The sequence below is a fragment of the Mauremys reevesii genome, linkage group 8, assembly GCF_016161935.1.
Source record: "Mauremys reevesii isolate NIE-2019 linkage group 8, ASM1616193v1, whole genome shotgun sequence".
NCBI classification, from domain to species: domain Eukaryota; kingdom Metazoa; phylum Chordata; order Testudines; family Geoemydidae; genus Mauremys; species Mauremys reevesii.
In genome coordinates, this window is record NC_052630.1 from 8,227,537 (window position 1) to 8,251,620 (window position 24,084).

The following is a 24,084-nucleotide window of genomic DNA, read 5'->3' on the forward strand; positions in this document are numbered from 1 at the left end:
TACCCTGGACAACATTTAATGAGTTTCAATACTATTTCCAAACGATCTCAGCTCAGTGTAGTTGTAGCCTAGATGATTAGAGTAGCTATACAAGTCTTAATTTTCAGCAATGGTATACCCTGGAGGTTTTTTGCCGCCTTCTGCAGCGTGGGGCCCGGGTCACTTGCTGGAGGATTCTCTGCACCTTGAGGTCTTTAAACCATGGACTTCAATAACTCAGACATAGATTAGGGGGTTTGTTACAGGAGTGGGTGGATGAGATTCTGTGGCCTGCGTTGTGAAGGAGGTCAGACTAGATGATCATAATGTTCCCTTCGGACCTTAAAGTCTATCAGTCTGAGTCAATATAGATGCTGATAGTTAAAGCTGTTGTATATGAAAAATATCTGAAATTTTAAAGTTGTATTGACGTATTATTTTAATATTTTTATTGTGGAGCGCCAGTAAGCCCCAGTCATGATCAGAGCCCTCACTTGTGGTAGGTATTGAAGAAAAATATAGGAAGATACAGTCCCTGCATAAAATTCATAGTTTTAAGTGTGCAAAAATGTTTTTTCTTACAATAATTCAAACAGCTAAACAGATTTTTCTGAAACGTCAAAAAAACAAAGGACAAAATGCATATTTGAGACTAAACATGAGAATTAAAAGCTGGAAATCATTTGAAAAAGCTACGTGAAAAAGGGTGATTATAATGGCAATTCCACAACTTAACTGCAATACCAGTTCTTATTCTTTAGACTGTCAAATGAGATGGCCTGAGTAGAAATCAATTAGCCTATTGATTTTTATATGGACTATCTCCATATATTCCATTTTATATTCCATTTATATTTGGGCTAAGTATTGAATAACTCTTTATCCCTACCCAATCAAGTTAATCATAGATAGTCTACATGCAGTATATTTGGCATTTAAATGCCAAGACCCCTTATTGTATGTACCCTTTATGCATCTATAAAACTAAATTCTTCCGATTAACACCCAAAGTCTGAGGTTGTCACACACAGCCTGACTGCTAACATTGCATTTCACTGGGATCACCTTTGGAGTAAGGTACAACTTCGGATTAAGGGTGGCAAAAATAGGCACTCAATTATTACTCAGATAAATTGCCAATACGTTCAATGGGAATTTGCCTGAGTAAGTAGTTCAGAATTTGGCCATAAAGCAGCTCAACTTCCTAAGTACAAATTTCCTAAATAGTTATAAATAGGTATCTACATAAAGGCCTATATCAGGGGCGCCAAACTTACTGACTCTCCGAGCCGCATATGACAGTCTTCAGAAGTTCGAGCGCTGGGGCAAACCTGCCAGGATTTGGGGCTTCAGCCCGGCAGGGAGGAGGGTCTCGGAGCTTCACCCCAATGGGAGGTGCCTGCCTGGGCTCGGGGCTTCATCTGCTTTTGCTGCTGCCTCTTCCCAAGCAGCTAAAGCAGAGACCCCTCCCTGCAGCTCCCAGCTGTTTGCCTCTGCCTCTCTAAGCCCCTAGCCATACTGATCTGCCGCAGGGCAGAAGCTCTGAGCTCTGCCCCCAGCCTGGTAAGTGGAGAATGGTGGGTATGGAGGGCAACGGGAGCTGCACTTTAACTGTGAAAGAGCTGCATACAGCTCATGAGCCACAGTTTGGCCACCCCTGGTCTATATGTTTGTCAGATGCCACAGACAAATAGAAAATATATTAACACTAAAACCAACGGCATTTCAAATTATAGATGATCCAGACCTCAAAGTAGATCAATGAACCTCTGACTCATTCCTTGAAAACATGAACCTTGCAAATACTTTACATATGTTTTACGTATGATCTGATCATTGAAAAGGATGTCTCTTGATGGTTGTGCATCCAATGAATTCTGTAAATGTACAAACTGACTCTTCAGTGGCCAATGTGCACTTCACTACATGAACGATCTGTCTAGTGCATCACCTGAATGAAGAAATTGTACCCCTTCACATCTAATCCTTTAAAGAGTTAGCTTACAGTAGTAGGGCTTCCAGTATACAAAACAGTTATCAGTAAAAACTTGCCAGAAAAAAGTAAGGAAATTTCACACTGCTCTGAATTTTGCACCCCCTGTCATCAACTCTGCAATGCTCCCAGTCAAATCCAGATTAGAAGCCACTTATGGCTGAACACTAGGAGTGCTGCAAAACAGATAAAAAAATATCGTTATACTAATCCTTTTATTCTGCCACAAAATGCACACAAATATTCTAGAAAATAAGCCAAAAACAAAGTTTAAAAGGCTTCATCGCATTATTTTTGATTCTCTATGGCTGAGGCAAGGCGAGGTAGAGAATCCCTGGAATACCCCAACTTTCACAACCCTCCCCTAAAGCTTTATGTTGTAATGATCCTACTTGGGGTGAACATGCTCCTTCCTGAACTAGACACCACTGCTCAACTACCTGGAGACAGAGCGGCCACTCCACTTCCCATACTTTCAAGAATTGTGAAACCAAGCTCTCTCTCGCGTTCAGAATATTCTAACAAAAGGGTATGCAGTGCAATGCAACTAGACTGCTGGGCTGGCCCTACCAAGATGCTTAAGTCTACTTTGCTGTAACTTCAGTTCTTAAATCAGTGGCTTAGGGTACGTCTACACTATGGGATTATTCCGAATTTACATAAACCGGTTTAGCAAAACAGATTGTATAAAATCGAGTGTGCGCGGCCACACTAAACACATTAAATCGGTGGTGTGCGTCCACGGTCCAAGGCTAACGTCGATTTCTGGAGCGTTGCATTGTGGGTAGCTATCCCATAGTTCCCGCAGCCTTCCCCGCCCCTTGGAATTTCAGGGTTGAGATCCCAGTGCCTGATGGGGCAAAAATCATTGTCACGGGTGGTTCTGGGTAAATGTCGTCAGTCACTCCATCCTCTGGGAAAGCAACGGCAGACAAGCATTTCGCGCCTTTTTTCCCTGGATTGCCCTGGCAGATGCCATAGCATGGCAATCATGGAGCCTGTTTTGCCTTTTGTGACGGTCACTGTATGTGTACTAGATGCCGCTGACAGAGGCGATTCAGCAGCGCTACACAGCAGCATGCTTTTGCTTTTGCATGACAGCAGAGATGGTTACCAGCCATACTGCACCATCTACCAATCCATAAATCGGTAAAAAGATGATCATGGCTACCAGTCATTTTGCACCATTTGCTGCTGTCATAAGTGCCCCTGGCTGCTCTTAGCCAGGGGCAAAGTTAAAATTGGGAATGACTCCCTGAGTCAATCCCTCCTTTTTGGTATCTAAAAATAGAATCAGTCCTGCCTAGAATATGGGCAAGTGTACTAGAGAACCACTGTCTCAGAGAACCAGAGAGCACAGCTGCTCTGTGTCAGATCCTGCAGAAATTATGAGCTGTATGCTATTCACAGGGGGTGCTCCTGCAACAACCCCACCTGTTGATTCCATTCTTCCCCCAGCCTTCCTGGGCTACCATAGCATTGTCCCCCCACTTGTGTGATGAAGTAATAAAGAATGCAGGAATAAGACACACTGACTTGTTAGTGAGAAATGAGTGGAAGGCAGCCTCCAGCTGCTATGATAGTCCAGACAGGACATTAAGCAGTGTGGAGGAGAGGAGCCCAGCATCACGCTGCTAGTCCAGGGGCAATTGAATCTTTTCTTTACACATGAAGGGTGGGGGCTGATGGAACTCAGCCCCCTGTTGCTATGATGAAGACGGTTACCAGCCATACTGCACCATCTACCAGGAAAAATTAGGAGCAGGCGCCCTTGATCGACCTCACTGATGCTAATCAGCACAATTACCAGTCCTTTTGCACTGCCCCATGTGCTAATAGGCTGCTGCTGCTGATGATGATGGATATCAGTCTTATTGCACCATCAGCCACCCATGGCGGGGGGGAGCAAGGATGTTGGTGTTGAGTTCTGCAGCATCACGTCTATCTGCAGCATTCAGTAAAGATAGGGTGACATGTAAAAGAGTCAAGAGAGGATTGTTTTCCCTTTCACTTCTGAGGGTGGGTGGGGGGGGCGCGTAAATTGCCGAGCTATGCCCTGACCCACTGCGGACACTGTGTTTGACCCTAGAAGCATTTGGAGCTCAGCCAAGAATGCAAATGCTTTTCGGAGACTGCAGGAACTGTGGGATAGCTTGAGTCCTCCAGTCCATGAGCGTCCATTTGATTCTTTGGCTTTCCGTTACGCTTGTCACGCAGCAGTGCGCCGAGTCCCTGCTATGGCGTCTGTCTGGAGATTTTTTAAAAATGATTTTGAATTTCGTCTTCTGTAACGGAGCGCTGATAGAACAGATTTGCCTGCCCTTACAGCAATCACATCCGCATGGTCCATGCTGGAGCTCTTTCTTTATTTTGATTTTTAACTGCATCGCCACACATGCTGATCGGAGCTCCACGCTGGGCAAACAGGAAATATTCAAAAGTTCGCGGGGCTTTTCCTGTCTACCTGGCCACTGCATCCGAGTTCAGATTGCTGTCCAGAGCGGTCAGTGGTGCACTGTGGGATACCACCCGGAGGCCAATACCGTCGATCTGCGGCCACACTAACCCTAATCCGATATGGTAATTCCGATACTAGCGCTACTCCTCTCGTTAGGGAGGAGTACAGAAATCGATTTAAAGAGCCCTTTATATCGATATAAAGGGCCTCTCAGTGTGGACGGGTGTGGCGTTAAATCGGTTTTACGCTCCTAAAACCGGTTTAAACGCTTAGTGTAGACCAGGCCTTATACTCAGTTGAATACTATGTACAGGCCTATAAAACAGCCACTGAACCAGAACAGTTTCTTGGGAGGCATTAAAACCTCATGTAAATATATATATCTGTACTAAGGATACTTTACTAATTATCCTTATAAAAATTACTGAGAAGCTGGTGTATTTGCCATATATCTTAAACTAAATATGTAATGTTTTCAAAACACCTCAAGAATTTAGAAAATTATTACACATTTATAAGGTAAAGTATCATAGCATCTAAGTTGCAAATTGCAAAATTCAACTAAGATACATGGAAAAGCCACACAAAATCTTAAAACACGATTTCGAAGCACCAAGCTTCTACGGCTGTCTACAATCCAGAGACTATGCCGGCACAGCTATGTTGACACAGCTGACTGCAGGACTTTTTCTGTCAATTTAGGAATGCCACCTCCCCCAATGACATGAGCTGTGTGTCAAGAAAAGCACTTTTCTCTTGGCATAGCTGCATCTATACTGAGGGTTTTGCTGGCATAGCTATGTCAGTTACGGGTGTGGTTTTTTTCACATCCCTGAGGGACATAGATATGCTGATACAAGTTTTAAGCATGAACAAAGCCTAGCTCTTATCTGCCCCCTTACTGGTGTGAAAAGGGTCACATGTTCCCCTGGCTGAAGCTGGTCATAACATTCCATTATAAGCCATGCTAGATACTAAAATGTTCTTCATTTTTAAATAGCGACAAAGAGTCCTGTGGCACCTAACAGATGTATTGGAGCATAAGCTTTCATGAGTGAATACCCACTTCATTATTAAAATGCATTAGCGGTAATGAAATAGGTAACATTCTAACCATAGTATCACTGCTTGAAGCTGGCAGCACAGTCTAAGACCATGAAGCCAGCACCGTGGTATACTGTGATTATTTTTACTTCTTTAAACACTGAGTTCCATACCCAGTTAAAGATCCCTAAAAGTATTGTCTTATATTTGGATTTCGTTATGTTCCAAACTACAGCACTAGAAATCCAGGCAGCGCTATCTTAATTTGAGTCCACATGAATCTTCTCTTAGGTCAAGTCAGAGCTCCCTCCTGCACAGTAACTCATTAGAGTTTTCTCATGCAGAATTACTGAGTAAACAAAAGTTAAACCTCTGCAGGTTTCATGAACTCTCAAATGAAAAAATTAGGTCTGTGAGCAAGTTTTCTATAAGAATAAGCATGTGCCATAATTTGTCTTTAAGCCAACCTGAGTAGGCAAAATGTTAGAAAAACTTTCAAACTGTAAACAACCCAAAATTTTTAAAAGTTTGAGCAATCTAAAACTTTCCTAAAATAGCCTTCCCTAGCATAATACAACATTTGCAAAACTTTTTAACGACAGTTAAATGGATATCAATGGTCAAAGTTGGCAAAAACAAACAATGTCTTAATCTTAGCTATGGAGCTGCTCCTGTGGTTACCCACTTACCCTGGCAGACAATGCAGATAACGTTGTATACAGTCAGACCTAGTTTTGTTTTGGTTTAGCTTCAGGCCTTCCAATCTTTGTAGATGTCTCAAATGTATGGAAGAAAGTCTGTTCATGAATACCAGTCAGTTCTTAAAATGTAGTGCCTTAGCCCTGATTCTGCAAGCTGATCTGCTTATGCAGATCCTTCCACTTGTACAGTTCCACTAAAGTCATATCAACTTGCAGGATCAGTGCCTTGGTCATTAGTTTATCCCAAAGTATCCAAAGCAGTAAGACTAAAAGATTTTTTTAATATACTACACAAACCTAAATTATGATATGCAGCAAGGTCCTGGTACTGTGGTATGGTGCAGCACAGTAAATAACCCCCTTGCACATCAGCAACCTGATGCCATAAACCCTACTTCAGACTAGCTTAACACATGATCTGAGCTCAAAGAGCCGTTCTATAAAACCCTGCAGCCCCAGTCTGCTGTCAAATCCCCTCTTTCCCCTAGAGACAGCAGAGGAAGGAGTTAAGGAGGGAGGTAGTTTGAGATGCTGCAGTAAGAGGGCTGTTAGGAGTCAAAACCCACTGGAGCAAGCTTGAAGTAGGAAGGTTTCTGTTGTCCTGAAGAACTCTCATATACTGAGTTTGGAAACTCTGCAAATCAGGAACTTCGCTAGCTGCTAAAACAAAGATGCATAGAAGTGCCATGCTGGCCTAGCTCCTCTCAAGTGGAGCTCCTAGGGTGCCTATTGGGAACCTCTCTCACCCAAACCTTAGGAGCTCCACAGGCAGAGAAGGAACCTATTCTGCAGAGCTCCTAATCTCTCTTACAGCATGGGCTCTGTTCCAACAGGGTAAGCATTTCTTCTCCAATGCCTCTCACTGCTGTTTACTTTTTTTTTTTTTTTTTTAAATCTTCCTTGGCCACTGCCTGGTCCCTTCTTGACAGGGCTACCAAATCCCATGCTCTTAGACAGCCATTTATGCAGCAGTTTTACAAAAGGGAGAGTTGAGCTTTGAGTTAAAAAAACAAAACAAAAAAAACTATCCTGCAGACACCTCTCTCCGGCAGTTGCCAAAAAATTTTTAAAAATCAAAGCTATTTTGGAGTTATAATTATTAATCCCTTCAAAACTGCAAGCTTAAAGCATCTTAACAGCTTTTGATAAGCGACCTCTGTCTAAGCATTTCATACATTTTCAAGGCTTTAATTCAATTGCCGAAATTCACTTAACATGGAAAGTGTGTGTGTGTGTACACAAATACATGCCAACTTTCCAGAATAAGTGGACTTTTATAGCCTAATTAAAATATGGAATCTTACAATAAATGCTATGGCTTATGATATCTATACAATGATCACACCTCCAAGTCTGACGCACCAAAACTGGATTAGGGGAAAGAACGCGAAACAGTATGTCAGGTAGAGCTAGACTAAACACTGCAGAGGTTCAGTTTGAGTCTACTCTGTGTACTTTACTATTAAACTTTCAAAATTACATAGCAGCTTCCATGTCAAAAGGCTTTACAGGCATTATTGAATCTAGCCTAAGAACTCCCTTGTGGAGTGTGTAATTTATTCTCAAATTAAAAATAAAAAACCACTATGTGACCCAGGCAAGGTATAACCTCTGTCTATGGCAGAACTATGAATGAAACCCAGATCTTGGGAGTCAGTCTGCTGCCTTAACTACAAGGCTATTCTCATCAGGTTTTAAGGCTTGAAGTATTTTCTTCTCAAACTGATTCTACATCATTACAAATTGTTACCTTTGAGTATTAACATTTGTCAGAAAAAAATTGTAAGGAGCAAAGGAAATCTATGGACGTAGCAACGACTTATGTAATGGGTATTGGGTATACAATCCTAGACTCTAAAGAAAAAATGGAGTCTTCCTTCACAAATATGTGATCCACACGTAACCCACACTTAATTAGTGTGGCTGTCTGGACCAGGAATATTGTTACCCATGATTCATTTGTATCACCAAAATTACATGACAAGATGAACATGTAATATTTTGCTGGCAGAAAAAAACAGAGCAAATAGTACGCAACATTTTGGGGGCAGGGACTATCTTTGGCTTATGTTTTTACAGAACCTAGAACAATGGGGTTCTGCTCCATGAGTGGGAATCCTAGGCATTATGATAATACTGTGATAATAATGCATGTTGCACTATGAACAAAAATCCTCACCTTCTTGGGTTTGGAAGTGGAAGGTTGTGCAGCTGGGGTTTTAGATATATGGTAGTGTCTTATAAAGTGATAGCAGTGCTTGCCAACAAAACAAAACCACGTGAAATGAGGGGCGGTAGCTTTGTCGGCAGGAAAGCGTCTCCCACCAACAAAGCACTGTGCACACCAGCACTTTTTGTCTGTAAAACTTTTGTTGGTCAGGCATGTGGGTTTTTTCACACCCCTGAGCAATAAAAGTTTTACCATGAAAGTGCTGTGTAGACATAGCCTTAGAGCAGTGTTTCCCAAACTTGGGACGCCGCTTGTGTAGGGAAAGCCCCTGGCGGGCCGGGCTGGTTTGTTTACTTGCCGCATCCACAGGTCCGGCCGATTGTAGCTCCCACTGGCTGCAGTTCGCTGCTCCAGGCCAATGGGAGCTGCTGGAAGCAGCACGGGCTGAGGGACTTACTGGCCGCCGCTTTCAGCGGCTCTCATTGGCCTGGAGCAGTGAACTGCAGCCAGTGGGAGCCGCGATCAACCAGACATGCTGACGCAGCAGGTAAACAAACTGGCCCGGCCCGCCAGGGGCTTTTCCTGTATAAGCGGCGTCCCAAGTTTGGGAAACACTGCCTTAGAGGGATGTTAAACTTTTTTGTGGTGAGGCGCACGATTTTTTTTGCAAATCTTATAACCTTGGAAGCATTTCTTCTGGTTTTCAAAGCAGCTTTCTCCATTATAAACAATACACCAGGTTTACTAATACACCTCTACTTCGATATAACGCTTTCCTTGGGAACCAAAAAATCTTACCGTGTTATAGGTGAAACTGTGTGATATTGAACTTGCTTTGATCCACCAGAGTGCGCAGCCCCACCCCCCCGAGCACTCTTTACCACGTTATATCAGGTGGCGTTATATTGATGAAGTGGTGTAGTTCTCTTCTTGCTCACTTCTAGAATATCCTGATCTCAGTATTTTTATTTCCAACATTTACCACTGTGAACCCAGTTTAACAAGACTTCTTCAAACTTGGAGACACTACATTCTTTAAAAAGAAAAGATCTGAAAATATAAAATACCAAAAGTAGTTACCTGCCCATGCAGTATTATAGTCTCATCTATCTTTATATTTCAGTTCTTCCTCTAACATTCAAGCAAAGTAAACAGCCTGAATACATCAAGGATGCACCAAGTTCAACTTCAATATGCAAACAGAAAAAAGATGCATAGTAGTCTCCTTTTTATAAATTGACTGATCCAAGCGATTCAAGTGGAAAGTGAGTAAAGCGTTAATCCAAATGCGAATGGCTCCATTTCAGTAATAGCGTGAATAAACCCCCACAGAAGGCTTCATTGCTAGCAGCAAACTCCACAGAGTCCAGATGAACCAGCAGGAAGAACACAGGGCAGATAATCCTGTAAAATTACCCCAGTGGAAAAGTTGATAAATTCCCAATTACGAGACCTGCTCTAGGATGAAAAAAAAAAATGCAAGATACAATAAAATTACCAGTCAACACTTGCAAACCTTCACACTTAAAACCAAACAATTATCACAGGTATTCTTTAATCTTTTGAATTTTGAATCTGTTACCCATAACAGTGAAATCCAGATAAATAAAATAACCCCCTGAAACTAAACAAAGGACAACTGAAGAGCCATAACTAGTTATAAATCAGCTGTTTTTCTAGAGAGTCATATTCAAGCAATTTTTGTCTCTACATCACTAATATTTTAGATCAAAATAAAACTTAAGCCATTGTTCTGTTTTTCCCCCCCATATGAAGTGTGGATGGGACAATGAAGCCAGTTTCATAAAGAAGTTGGTTTTTTTTAATTTTTAGAGACATTGTTGGTCAGGTTATGTAAAAGCTTGTTTCTAAAATCTAAATTTGGGCCAAAATATGAGGAGTTGCCCTGCAAGAGTTGTGCTAACCTCGCCAGTTGGACACATAGCAACTTAAAATTCTTCACATTTAAGAGCATGTAGAGCAGACAAAATAGGTCTTGCATCTAGTTCACAACTGCTTACTCCCTGCATGTTTGTCCCAGAGTCTGACAAATGTAATAGCAATCCCTCCCCCAAAACCACCAATTACAGAAGTAATTGCTCGCTCAAGAGCTTAGTAACCCAATCAGTTGGATATTATTATAATTTCCATTATTAAAGATATGCACACATCTTTCATGTAAACATATTGCATAAACTTGTCTTTGGAGTAACCCTGAGAGATATGTATCCAAATTCCCCTCTGTTTACCTCCTACGTGTGTGTGTCCCACAGTCTCCTTGGCCCAGCCACTTACCTGCATGTCACCACAAGTCCTGCCCTCCCCACTCATTGCATTGGACAGCAGGGTTGTCAATCACCCTCTAACACACTTTCCTTTCTATTTCAGACAGATCTAAGCAGTTGCTGCTGTGGCCTCCCTGCCAACTAGGCCTCAGTTTTAGATCATCATCAGCAAACGCAAATGTAAGCTTCTCTCATAGCAGAAAACTGATTCTATTTACAAGCCAGTTTTGTTTGTTCATAAAACAAGACTTACAAAAAGACTTACAAAAAGAATACATCAGCTTAAATGAATTAAAGTCTCTCAGTGCGGAGGGGGAGACTGATGGAAAATTGTGGTCTGACTGTAGATGGACAATTATCAGACTGATGTCATTTCCCTCTGTCTTTATGTTTAATTATTTTAAACTCAATTACACAGGAAAAATGCTTAAACTTCCAGATGCCATTATACTAATTTCAAGTCCATTGTCACTGCCTCTTAATTGCTTTCTCAATGCATATAAGCCTTTGAAAAGAGAATAATAAGCCTACCGCCTCTGAAAGAAGCCCCCCCTCTTTCCTCTCACTGCAAATCCACCCTAAAGGAGCATAATTGCTTTCTAAATGCAAATAAATATGGGGTACAAAAAGCTACTGAGGTAAGGAGGCCTCTTTCCTCTCCGCTCCCTTATTATGTGGATAAATCTTCAATCTAATTCCTCTTGAAAAAGCCTCATTTCCTACCAGAGTTTCTCAAAGCAACAACCCACTCAAGCCTGCTCCTTGAGAGCCTCCCCCCAGCTTCAAGCAATACTCTGCTTCTCCACCCTTTCTTCCCCTCTACAGTGACATCCCCTCTCCTCACTCAACCCTGTGAGAGGAATACCCCTTCCCAGCCCAAACTCCCCACCACCTAAGAGTATACATACAGCCCCCTGGTCCTCAGAGCAAAAACATTCCCCGCTTTTTCCAGATAGCACCACAAAGCGTTAATACTTCCTCCAAGGGAGTAACACCCCCAACTCAGATCACTACTACTTCCCAGGCCCCCGAGCAATACCGCCATCCACCCTCCCCCAGAGCAATAGTTACCCCCCACAACTTCCCTAACAATACCCCCCACCCACCCAAGCGCACCTCCAAACCAATGAGCCAGTCTCTGCCCACACCTCCTAGGCCAATACTACGCCCACCCAGGGTACTCCCATCGCTTTTACCCCCAACACAGGAGCGCCCCCCTTCCCCCGGAGCAGTAATGCTTCTCCCCACCTCCATACCCGCCCCTTGCCCCCCTCAAAGCAGCAGTACTCTCTCCCTCCCCTCCCCCACAAGCGCAATAATACCCTCTCCGGAGCAATAATACTCGCTCCTTCCCCTCCCCCCCAGTAATATTCTGCCCGACTCCCACAACAAGAGCCCCCCTCGAGGTGAGGCCCGGGGGTACCCACGGAGGCGGGAGTCGCTCCCCCCGCTCCTCCCCGTACCTGTGGCTGCAGCATCCCCGTCTCCCCGCCGCCCTCTCTCCGCTGCCTGCCTGGCTCTTTGTTTCCTGCCGCGGGCCGGACGGGAGAGCTGCTTCCCCCCCGCCTCCTCCCCCTTCCCCTCACACGCATTGAAAGCAAACAAGCATCATGGCGGCAGCGGGCAGGTCGCCGCCTCCCCTCAGCATCTCCTCCCGCGGAGGCCGCCCACACTCACCGCACACCACGCGCCATTGGCTGCGCGAAAGAAGCCGCCTCGCGCGGCGTTGCTGGGCCTGCCCGAGCGCGGCGTCCCGCCTCCAGCCCCGCGGCCGCCGCGAGTGGTGCGAGACCGCTGAGGGCCTGCGCCGCGCGCGGAGCTTCCCCCGGAGCGAAACGGGCCGGGCCGGGCCGCACCGCAGCAGATTCCGAGGGAGGGAAGTGGGGGGCGCGGCGGGGCTTGTGAGGTCTGGAGGGGCTGCGGGGTTCGGGGAATTAGGTGGGGGGAGAGGACCTGGAGGCAGGGATCTGTGGGAATCTGGAGGTGTCAGGTGGGGGGCTGAAAGGAGGGTGCCGCTCGGTGGGAGTGGGGGGCTGAATGTGGGGGATTGCAGACAATTGGGTGTGAAGGGATAAGGGGGGTGACTAGGTTGGGGAGAGGATCTAGATGTTTGGAGGTGTGTGGCTGCCAGAGGGATTGGATCAGAATCTGTAGGGGGAGGTTGATAGGAGAGGGGAATGGGGTCTGGTAGTGTGGATTGGGGGGATCTGTTTGGGGAGCAGTTTAGGGGGTTACATGGGGATTACATGTTGACAGGGCAGTTGAGCAGATTGGGTAGGGGGCACAATTAAGCTTATAAGTAGCACAAGTAGTTGCAGAACAGCAAACTGGTAGGGTGGTGGCAGAAGAGATGGGTGGGGTGAATGGAATAGACTGGTGAGGGATGACTGCACCTATTGAGGCTCTAGGGGGTGAGCAGGCCCCTACATCTATAGCCTCTTCCTCCCACCCCCCAGCCTATGGGGAGGAGCCACTGAATCCAGGCATAAAAATATTATGAGGGACAACAAATGAAAAAACAGATGGGAGTGAGGGTCACAGGTTGAAAAGCAGGGATCCAGAGGGGGACACCTAGCTGAGAACCCCAGACAGTGCCCACTGCTCCTCAAAGGCAGTGGGACAGAGGGCATTGGTCGGTGTATAAGTTTGGAGGAGAACTTTGACATGAGAAGTATGAACAAGAAGTCAAACATAAGGAAAACCGTCTTTTTGCTCTATGCATATATATTTGCTAGATGCTTGACTGGTGGCCTCTAGGCCAGCTAAAACAATAGCAAGTTATCCGCAACTAAAAGTATAACGTTATCTGAAAATGTTGGTGTAGGAAGCAATAGGAGGAGCTGTTTAGCAGAGACATATGTATTCAGGTATGGGGAAGAATAGCGTACTGTATGCTTGTATTGGTGTAGTGCCTAGGAGCCCTAGTCATGGAATAGGACCCCATTGTACTAAGTAGTGTATAAACACAGAACAAAAAGGCTGTCTCTGTCCCAAAGAGCTTATGGTCTAAGCCCATGTCTACACTTATAAGCTTACAGTGGCACAGCTGTACCGATACAACTGTGCCGCTGTGAGAGCACTAATGTAGCCGCGTTATGCTGATGACAGAGAGCTCTCCATCGACATAATAAAACCTGCTCTACGAGCAGCGATAGCTGTGTTGGTGGGGGAGTGTCTCATGCCAACATAGCACTGTACACACAAGCACTTATGCCAGCAAAACTTATGTTGCTCGGGTGTGTTTTTCACACCCATGAGCGACATAAGTGCTAGTGTAGACATGGCCTACATATAACAACAAGACAACAGATGGATACAGACTGACAGACGGTAGTACAAGGAAACAGCACACCAGCAGCCTGGCGGTTGTCAAGTTTCTTGTAGACATCATGGAAAATAAAGTTTTAAGTAAGGCTTTGAAGCAGGAAAATCCTTTTGCTAATGTTTAGTGGGAGCTCCTCTCAAGACTGAGGGCAGCATGATAGAAAGCGTGAAGGTGCCTGTTTGAAAATTTAACACACTCATTGGCGATGGAAGGTGGAAGTTGACATCTCAATAGTGAATAATATGACAGGATAGGGATAGGCCATGAAGGGCCTTGAAAATGAAGATAAATAGCTTATGATTGATGCAATAGAAAAGTCGGTCCAGTGAAGGGATCCAAAAGGGGTTATGTCAAGGTAATGGGCTAGGAAAATGATCTTTCTATCAGTATTGAATGGATATGAGTAGGACAAGGTTGCAATAGGCAAGTCCAGAGAGAAGAATGTGTCAGTGATTAAAACACCAGATGAGGAGAGCCTGGGCAGGAGTAGGGTGACCAGACAGCAAGTGTGAAAAATCGGGACAGTGGTTGGGGGCAATAGGAGCCCATATTAAAAAAAAGCCCCAAATATCGGGACTGTCCCTATAAAATCAGGACATCTGGTCACCCTAGATAGGAGTTTTAGTTAGGTGGATAGGAAAGGCTGTATCTTAGAGATGCTATGCAGAAAAAATCTGCAAGAATTAGATATAGCCTGGGTATGAGGACCTAGAGGTTACGGGTCTGAGTGACAGGCAGGATGTCTAGATATAAGTAGAGGCATGTAACAAAAAATAAAGCAAACTGTAGTTCCGTGGATGTGGAACAAGCCTGTTCTCATGTAATATAATGTGTAAAAAGAACTAGAAAGGGACCAATCCCCAGCTTGCTTCTGAGCAATGCACATGATATGCTTTGAAAACAATGACCACAATCTTATTACATACATAATCTTGGTGACAGACTTTGCAATCATCACATTAGTAATAGATCCAAATAAATGATTTCCTTCTTTGGCTCTCTATTTCGGACCTAGTCACAGTATATATTTAGGATTCTGCATAGGAAAGCTGCTTTATTGCTCAAGCTCATGTAACATCACTTCTCAAAATGTTTTCTGATAGCCAGCTGCCCCTTCAGACATTAATAGTCATACAAACTCAAGTTGTTAATACTTTCTAGGGAAAATGTAGCCTTAATAGAATGGCTCTCTCTGTCTGGAGCTCAGTCTCCAAAAGTAGTAGTGAATCTTCAAATACATAACAGGTTTTTCCAAGAATTGTTACTTATCTAGGAGGAGTTAGGCTAGAGAGCTATGAATAACTGTGGGGGACTGCAAACCCGAGGACTGATACTAGGATATAATGTGTAGAGTTTTTCATCTTTAGGTTGTGTGTTTGAAATCCTGCACAAATTAAGTAGTGACCAAAAGTCCATTGTCATCTAATGTCCGCCTTGTTTTTTCCAATTCCATTTCTCAGTGAAAAATGTCCACATTGCCAAAACCTATGTCACTTGGCGTTCTGAGGTCAAAGACCATGAATGGGCAATGGAACCTGGACCCTCCTTTCACCTCTGGAGTTGCCACCTTCAGATTAGGCACGTAGTTGGGGCAAAGATGGAAGCTGGTACTTCCATCATCCTTGTACCTGTTTGTAGATTATACAGTCTCCTGAGTTACAGACACTATTTTCTCACACATTTAAAAATAGATAGGGAAAGAATCCACTGACTGTTGCCCTGATCATTTCAAATAGAGACCAATTGGCAAAAATAAATGAATTTTAGATGATTGTGGCCTTTGACCATCAGAAGAAGCAATTACAAAATGCTTGCACAATTCACTGTGCTGTACTACTGCTGAATTCTAGAAAGTGGTCTCAAACTTGTGGTTCAAGATGCAGCAAATTAACATATTCCAAACTTTGATCTAATTCACATTGATTCTCTGGTGATATTTTTAATAGGCTGTAAAGCAAACAAATAAAAACATTTGTTCAGAGATTCTAAAGTGGTTTATACCATTGACCTCAATGCAGTTTTTTAACAGTCAATTTGATTATGTGGTTGAAATTGCTGAGTAGAGCAAAGACAGCTACGTATTTTTCCAGAAACTGTTACGGTATACGGAATTTCCTGCCCAAGAGTACTCTTGCTCATTTGTATATGGGATTAACTTTTGCTCCATATAAGTATCGTCAGAACTGTAGCCAGGCAAACATCTGAACAGATGGTTAGTGACAGTATTAACTTTCTGGTCTGGATGTTTAATGAGATCTGAGATTGTAACATGAGGTTCTTTCATTTTGTCTGTCTCACATGGCAGATATAGTGTATGAGAGTGCACTTGTTGCTCAAGGTTATAGATTCATCAATCAAAAGACAGGCCTTCCCATTAATCTTTTACCTGCTCAGAAATCTTTTCATATGTTTCAGGAGCAATGTTGTTACATGGTGTACAGTCTTCCTGAATTCAGGCCAGCAGTATCCTGAAGCTTAAACGAGTCAAATTAATGCAAGAGTTGATTGTGTTGTTTAGACAAGTAACATTTGTCCCCCACTGAGGTTTTGTTCCCATTCATTATGTCTAGTGCTTCAGAAGGAAAACTGCTAATTGGTTCTCATGTTCTACATCATAGGCAGACCGGGTAGCACCACCTATACTTAAGGTTGCCCAACACTTCCCATTGTAAGACTCTGTTTTCAATTGCTTATAACTTTAACAAATTGTAACCATTGGGGTTGAAATTTCCCATGCTGTGTCTGCTTCAGGCTGAATATTTTTGGAAAGTTCAGAAAAAAATGCTTCAGACATTTCCAAGAAAGAGGTCAGGGAAAAATACATTGTTTTGCTCATGATGAAAATTCTTACAACTGTTTTGTAAGAAGCTCTAGCACCTCCATGCTTTGGGGGGGAGGGGTAATGAAATTTGGCAGGGGATTGCTTTTGTGGCTGGGATGTGTAGCTTTGCTTTCCCCTGAATAAACTCCCAGATTTGGCCAAAATTACAAGCCTTTGAAAAATCTCAATTTGCATGTGCTAAGTATAGACTTGCTTAGCCATTAAATTCATAGATTCCAAGGCCAGAAGGGACAGTTGTGATCATCTATTATAATCTGTATGACACAATCCATAGAAGTTCCCCAAAATAATTCTCTGTAGAGTTTATCTGCCCTAAGTATGCTCAGTCCCCTCAGAGCTCTGAATGTAGACTGGACTACGTGCACCACCAGAGAGAGACCGAGCATGCTCCAGGATAGGGCTGTGAGGGCTGAGCAGCGCTTGTGGCTCCTGAGAGTTGCTCTGATGCTGAACACAGGAACTGAGAGCAGGGAAACTCTGCTATGGTCTCAATGGCTCCACCTGCTTGTACCCCAGCAGTGCAGAGCAGAAAGAAGAGCTTCTTATCTGGAATGCAGAGGAAGAGAGGGGAAAGAGAAGCAGGCTGGGGAGATGGGCAAGAGAGAATGAGCAGGATGAACTCAAGTGGCAGAGGACTGTGCTGTGGATCTCAGCATCCCAACATTGTTGATGAGACAAATTGGGGGTCTGTATGGCTCCACATGATAGAAGTTGTTCTTTCAGTTTGCTTTTTAAAGACTTAGTTGTTTGGTGTGTAATTTCCTACGGTTAAAAAAAGAATCAAGTTGCGAAGTCAAGCATTCAAAAGTCAGTAAATCGGCTTTAATCATGAGATCATATGCACCTCTACTCCAATATAACGCTGTCCTCGGGAGCCAAAAAATCTTACCGCGTTATACGTGAAACCACGTTATATCGAACTTGCTTTGATCCACTGGAGTGTGCAGCCCCCACCCCCCTCAGAGCACCGCTTTAGCGCGTTCTATCCGAATTCATGTTATATCGGGTCGTGTTATATCAGGATAGAGGTGTACTACTTTTTCCACAGTAACCCTGCTTCATGTAGTGCACAGGATGGACTGTGCTCTGAGAATGAATCCAGGTTGCATAATGATAGAGACTGTTATCTGTACAACTCCTTCATTGGAAAGCATATAGTGAATGAGGCCAGGAGAGAAAGGAAAGTCTCATGGTTAAGACTGTTGATTGCCACCCTGGAAAACTGGACTCTATCCCTGCCTGAGCCACAGTGAGTTCTTATGGGATGCTGGGCAGGTCACGTAGACAACATGTCACAAGTGTTTCTCATTTTCTGGGAGCCCAACTGGAGACACCAACGGTCTGATTTGTGGAAAAGCTGAGCACTGACAATGGCAACTGAGTTCAGTGAAAGTGCTGCTCTGTAAATATAAAGAGCTAATAAATGCTAACTTTTCTGAAAAATCGGGTCTTAGTCTACTCCAGTTGGGCACCCAAAATTAGTTGACGTTTGACAATTTTGGCCCTAATTTCTTTGTCCTGTTCCCTATATGTAAAATGGGGATAGCAAGACAATTTCACCTCACAGGGATCTTATGAAGATAAGTCCGTTAATGGTGGCAAAGCAATAAAAAAACTACCCTGAGAGCACTAATAGTGTGTAGTAAATAATGCATGGGGCCACTCATTGGATGATGAAGATAAGCAGAAATATTGAAGAGCTACCTATTCAGTAAGCACCATCCATTTTGTGCAGTGAATGAAGCATGGGTCCTGATTGGAAAAAGCAGTATGTGATCATGTAATTTAGAATTATCATAATGCATATCTGCAAGAGGGCTGAATTAAAGAATCTTAATTCTGGCATTTCCTAACCTTTGAGTGCTTAATTTTGCAACATTAATGTTCTTTTAACATAGGTTTTGGGGGGGTTGTATATAAATATAATATAAATACATCAACAAGTTTAACATGGAAAAGTCTCAGAAGCATAGGAGCTACCAGCTATTTCTTTCCATAAATCACTGTGCTATAAGTATGAAAAGTTCCATAAAGAGGCAGGAATTTCTACCCCCTTTTCATCAGTTACAGATACCAATGCTGACTTCTACCACCATCCTAGATGTGTACATGTATTGTGCTTAGATCACTGTTATAATTACTTGGATGTTGCAGCCATTACTGGAGCTGTAACAGCTTAGAAACATGTAGTAAATCTTATTTTCCTCCTGAAAGCTTGCAGGGCTAAGAAGCATTTACTTGCTAATGCTTCCTAGTATATCTGTTTCTGCCATACTATAGTAACAAAACATTAGACATAAAAACATTGTGCTTTTTACTCATCCTTCCCACCTGCAGAGTCACATCTGAATACCTTCACGGAGTTGTCTTAATCATAGTAAATGTACTGCTGTTGGTTTGCTTTCCATTTCCTAACTACAAATTATCACTCCAGTTTTACAGATTTTGTCTTGAGGTTTCTATCCCCAATTCTTCCTTACTTTTCTCCAGACAGGTGACCATTCCCTTAGGCTGAAACGCTCGCTGGGCATTTGTTCCTCACCCAGAACTCCTTACTGAATTCAGTGGGTTTAGAAAGGAATGCAAGACTGGTTGCTTTGGTGAGAGCTTGTGAGCTAAGTGGGTGAAAAGTGGTCATTAAGCTTTTGCACACCTTGTCCCCTGAAATTCGGGAAATAAACTTACTGTCTAATTCTTTAGTGAATCAGAAATGATATTCGAATACACAATCTTGGTTTTCAGTTACTTAAAATTTCTGAGATATAATGTTAGACGTTATGCTCAAACTGTTAAATGGCTCCACAAAAATGAGGCTACTGTCAAATCATGTGGTTGCACCTCTTGAGCCTCTTTCCTGATTGATTTGTTTTTGAGGGTACGTCTACAGGTGACCCGGGCTGGTGGGGCTCAGGCTGAGGGGCTGAAAAATTGCTGTGTAGACATTTGGGCTTGGGCTAGAGTCTGATCTCTGGGTCCCTGTGAGCAATCACTCTATATGTGACCTATCAGTCCTCATTCTCAAAGGAAATCTCCACAACACTTTCGAAAGATGAGCCTGGGAACTTAAATTCATAACTTTGCTAGACTAAAAATCATGGTCTTAAAGACACTGGATTTATGGCTTATTACAACAATCTGTAACCCACTAACCTCCCCTTTTTGTCCTATGACTACAGGGGTGTTAACAGGCCTCTTTGTCTTGAATCGTCCCTTAAAATTTGTGCTAATGACTTATACTAAACTATCTGTTCCATCTTGTATTTAGCTGTGACATTTTCCCGAGACCTGAGGAAGAGCTCTGTAGCTCGAAAGCTTCTCTCTCTCTCTCTCTTCAACAGAGCTTGATCCAGTAAAAGATATCTCACCCACATTGTCTCGCTGCTATCCTGGGACCAACACAGCTACAACAACACTGCATATAACTCTAAATAGACATTTAATCAGGAGTTGGCTATGACTGGTTCTAGATGTGTAGGTTCTTTGTTTAAAAAAAAAATTGGGGCTGTCAAGCGATTAAAAAAATTAATTGCCATTAATTGCACTGTTAATAATAGAATACCATTTATTTCACTATTTTTGGATGTTTTCTACATTTTCAAATATATTGATTTCAATTACAACACAGTATACAAAGTGTACAGTGCTCACTTTATATTTAATTTTGATTACAGTATTTGCACTGTAAAGAAAACAAAAGAAATAGTATTTTTCAATTCACCTAATACTAGTACTGTAGTGCAATCTCTATCATGAAAGTTGAATGTACAAATGTAGAATTATGTACAAAAAAAGCACTCAAAAATAAAACAATATAAAATTTTAGAGCCTACAAGACCACTCAATCCTATTTCTTGTTCAGCCAATCACTCAGACATACAAGTTTGTTTACATTTGCAGGAGATAATCGTGCCTGCTTCTTGTTTACAATGTCATCTGAAAGTGAGAACGGACATTCTCATGGCACTGTTGTAACCAGTGTCGCACGATATTTACATGCCAGATGCGCAAAAGATTCATATGTCCCTTCATGCTTCAGCCACCATTCCAGGGAACATGCATCCATGCTGATGACGGGTTCTCCTCGATAACAGTCCAGAGCAGTGCGGTCCGACGCATTTTCATTTTTATTATCCAAGTAGTTGCCACCAGCAGAAGGTTGATTTTCTTTTTTGGTGACTCAGGTTCTATAGTTTCAATGTCAGAGTGTTGCTCTTTTAAGACATCTGAAAGCAAGCTCCATTCCTCGTCCCACTCAGATTTTGTAAGGCACTTCAGATTCTTAAACCTTGGGTCGAGTGCTGTATCTATCCTTAGAAATCTCACATTGGTACCTTCTTTGCGTTTTGCCAGATCTGCAGTGAAAGTGTTCTTAAACTGAACAACATGTGCTGGGTCATCATCTGAGACTGCTATAACATGAAATATATGGCAGAATGCAGGTAAAACAGAGCAGGGGACATACAATTCTCCTCCAAGGAGTTCAGTCACAAATTTAATTAACGCATTATTTTTTTAACAAGCATCATCATCTCTGGAATGGTGGCTGAAGCATGAAGGGGCATATGAATGTTTAACATGTCTGGCACATAAATACCTTGCAGTGCCGACTACAAAAGTGCCATGCAAATGCCTGTTCTCACTTTCTGGTGACAAAAAAAAATCTGTAACAAAAAAAAATCTACATTTGTAAGTTGCACTTTCATGACAAAAGAGATTTCACTTCAGTACTTGTATGAGGTGAATTGAAAAATACTATTTCTTTTGTTTATCATTTTTACAGTGCAAATATTTGTAATAAAAAATAACATACACTTTGATTTCAATTACAACACAGAATACAATATATATGAAAAGTGTAGAAAAACATCCAAAATATTTAATAAATGTCTGTTGGTATTCTATTGTTTAACAGTGCGATTAAAACTGATTAATTTTTTAATTGTGATTAATTTTTTAGTTAATCACGTGAGTTAACTGCGATTAATCGACAGCCCTAAAAAAATAGTTTGCATCCTTAGGATTTCATTCTGCAAAGTAGTGAGCACCTCTAAGGCTAGACAGTAATAACCAAATTCAGCCTTGATGTCAGTAAATGAAACTCCCAGTAAAGTCAGTATTGCATTTGCTTACGCCAGGGCTAAATTTGACTGGGGTGTGGGGGTGTGGGGGGGTACTCTTCCCACCACCCACTATCCTCCTTCCTCTGCTGCTCCATAGGCTTGTTTTTCTATTCCATTGACTCTTCACTGAAGTTAATGGAGTTTTCCAAGGACTATATCTGGTAAGTATTTCATCAGTGGTCTTAATGTGCGGTGCTGAATGTATAGTAATCTAAGCCGACTAATCCAGTGCAGGAGAGCAGAACTGCAGAAATACTAAACTTCAGGCACAGTCTCTCAAAACCACCATTCAGTGGGAAGATGCGGCTATAGGGTAAAAACCTTTTCAAACATTAGGCAAGGAAGGAGAAGAGTCTGAATCTCAGACTGTCTGTCACTTTAGGAAGCAAGTTGTACTGTAATGGATTAAGCTTGTGAGTTTCTCTGAGTTTTCCTATAAGTAAAACCTTGCTACATATTTCTACAGTTTAGCAGACAAAATTCTGCCTTTAGTCATGCCCTCCAGAATTCTGTTTGGCTCAATATGTTCACATCAGAATGTGGGAAAACTCTAAAAACCTTGTTATGGTTCATATTATTTGTCCTTACACGTATTAAATAATTACCAAATTACTTGTTCAGCTCTGCATGCATCCCAACTGTTGCTTTTATATTGTAGATCAAAACAATTTAAAGTTTGTTTACTTTTCATTCATTTAAGAACATAAGAATGGCCATACGGGGTCAGACTAAAGGTCCATCCAGCTCAGTGTCCTGTCTGCCGAGAGTGACCAATACCAGGTGCCCCAGAGGGAGTGAACCTAACAGGTAATGATCAAGTGATCTCTCTCCTGCCATCCATCTCCACCCTCTGACAAACAGAGTCTAGGGACACTATTCCTTACCCATCCTGACTAATAGACATTAATGGATTTAACCTCCATGAATTTGCAATGTACAGCAAGTCCCTTGAAACCAGGGGTTTCAAACATGCGGTCCGGCCCACAGAGTTATTTGTTGCGGCCCACCAAGCTCCCCGCGCCCCCTCCCCCCGAGTTATTTCCTGTGGCTGCCAAGCTCCCCTCACCCGCTGCCCCCCTCCCCCTCAGTGCACCGCGTCCCTGCTCCTCTGCCTATCTCCAGGTGCTTCCTGCCGCCAAACAGCTGTTTGGTAGCGCGTAGCGCTTTCCAAGAGAGAGGGGGGAGGAGCGGGGAGCTGCACGCTCAGGGTAGGACGTGGACAAGAGGCTGGGCAGGGGTGGGGATTTGGGGAAGGGGTTGCAATAGGGGGGTGGGACCTCATGGAAGGGGTGGAGTGGGAGCGGGGCTGGGGATAGCAGGGAGGGTGTCAATGATGCAGCCCTTGGGCCAATACTAGACCTCATGTGGCCCTCGTGGTCATTTGAGTTTGAGATCCCTGCTTTAAACCTTTGAGCTTGCATGGTGCTTTTAACGGTTACAGTGAGAGTTCTTCACTTGTGGGGTTTTTTTGTTTGTTTTGTTTTGTTTTTTGTAGGATTTATTTTTAATGTGATGTGCTGAGCAATGGATGGGTTCACTTCTAAAAATCCATATTAAGTTCTTTGCTTTATCAGTGTCTTAGTTATGCAATCTTGGGCAAGACACCTAACTACTCCTAATCTCAGTTACACCACATATAAAACAGGGAGAATGATACCAATCTGTCACAGTGTTTCAGACTCTACATATACTTGGAGGCAGCTATTTAAGTACTAAATATTAGTAGTTTTGTCTGACAGTGATAATTTCCCAAAACATATTTGGGGATGAGGAGACTAACATTGTAAAGGAGGCTTTATTAGGCCTTTTAGCAACCAGCCACATAGTTAGTCCTGTTTCTTAGTCTTCCCTCTCTTTTCTTTTTATTTTTGTGGTACCCATTTTTGCACTCTTCTGTCTCCCTCTCTCTATTTCTAATCTTTATTCTTTCACACTCTCCACCCTTTTCTCTAGCAGCAGAAAAATACTTACTGGAAACCTGAGCCCATCTGTGCTCCTGCGCTGCAGCGCTTGCCCCTGCAGTGGCTCCTCATGTATGGTCTTAGTCAGTTTCATATGCCTGCCAGAACAATATTCAGGAGTGCCAAGATCTCAGACAGCCTATCGAATGGGCAGGTTTCTCCCACTCAGGCATGGCAAAACAAATGAAACAAAACATGGTTTTGCT

General features: G+C 42.9%; 1 protein-coding gene across 4 annotated transcripts in view; it reads right to left on the reverse strand.

The window, feature by feature from the left end:
• CNOT6 (CCR4-NOT transcription complex subunit 6) overlaps nt 1-12,418 on the reverse strand; it is a 51,173-nt gene extending 38,755 nt beyond the window's left edge. Inside the window, exons 1-2 of one of the 4 annotated variants that reach the window (XM_039484265.1) lie at nt 12,094-12,223; nt 9,426-9,803 (exon numbers count right to left, since the gene is read on the reverse strand). The gene's annotated coding sequence lies outside the window, so the exon portion shown is untranslated. Of the gene's footprint in view, nt 1-9,425; nt 9,804-12,093; nt 12,229-12,307 lie in introns of those variants that run through there. The other 3 variants (XM_039484267.1, XM_039484268.1, XM_039484266.1) reach the window with 3 other exon arrangements.
• Nucleotides 12,419-24,084: the final 11,666 nt, after the last annotated feature.